General features: G+C 36.7%; 1 protein-coding gene across 1 annotated transcript in view; it reads left to right on the forward strand.

Moving 5' to 3' along the window:
- npas3 (neuronal PAS domain protein 3) overlaps nucleotides 1-1143 on the forward strand; it is a 444436-nt gene that overhangs the window by 113344 nt on the left and 329949 nt on the right. The window lies entirely within an intron of this gene.

Raw genomic sequence — 1143 nt, forward strand, 5'->3', positions numbered from 1 at the left:
ATATACATATGTATATGTATGTATATAAATCTGTTTCATCTTTGAATCTGCAGCTCTCCCTATTTCTCTCTGTTTAAAAAGGTTTATGAACTTATTTACTAATATGACGATGCTAGAAACAAAATTTCAACATATGTAGAAGCTCTGCAGTCTGTCTTTTTAATAAGAAAACATGTTAAGTTTAACTTGTAACTGGGAGTCATGGACCTCTGGGAAGTCAAGATCTGACAGATCTGATGATGTTACATCGAGATGCGGGACACGGGAGCAGCGCAAGAGAGGAAAAAAAACACAGACTCAAAACGCTGACGAAACCTCTGTTACCTCCGCTTGCTCCCGGCCCCCATCCACCAGGGTTCCAGCCCCGGTGCTGACGGCTTGGTTCGAGTGCCCAGTGTTTTTACGACTACACGCTGCATTGTATTCAACCAAAATCATGGACAATTTTGAAATCCCCCCCAGAAATTTTGGAAAGTAGGACATGTCAGGGAAAAGAGGAAGTCTGGTCACCCGATTGTGAACTTACATTTTTTTTTCTAACAAATGAGAATGCATGCTGATCTTTACACCAATCAAAGTCAGAACAATTTTCATCATATACTTTGACATTTCTCTGAATTAAAAATAATAATAATAATTAAAAAAAAATGGGAAAATACCAAGGATATGACCTCTGTGTTCTCAACGCTGTTTACTGGGCTGAATGTCACCCATTCCAGGAAGGCAATAAAATGTTTTAATGGATTCACTTTGTTTTAGTCTTTTTCCTTCTTAACAAAGGTAGGAAGCAGCTTGAAAAAGCCATGATGGCAATTATTTTACATCCAAATAGTGGGCAGTTCTTCATATATTCACACACATCAATTTCAAACAGATGGTATCGGTATCGGCTAGGGATGCACGATATATTGGGATTTTGGCCGATATCCGATATGCTGATAACCGATAACAATACCGATGTTAAAGCTGGACAAAAATAAGTAGTCATTGAAAATAGCAGTTTTGTTATCCATTTCTGACACTTTGAAAAATAATAAACTCAAATATATTTTCATATGCTGATATCAAATAGTGTTTTAAAATTGCGGTATCGATCTATTTTACTTTCAAAATCTGGTGAAATTTCATCGTTCTGTTACAAAC

The sequence above is a fragment of the Cyprinodon variegatus genome, unplaced genomic scaffold (assembly GCF_000732505.1).
Source record: "Cyprinodon variegatus isolate N-32 unplaced genomic scaffold, C_variegatus-1.0 Scaffold164, whole genome shotgun sequence".
Taxonomy (NCBI): Eukaryota; Metazoa; Chordata; class Actinopteri; order Cyprinodontiformes; family Cyprinodontidae; genus Cyprinodon; species Cyprinodon variegatus.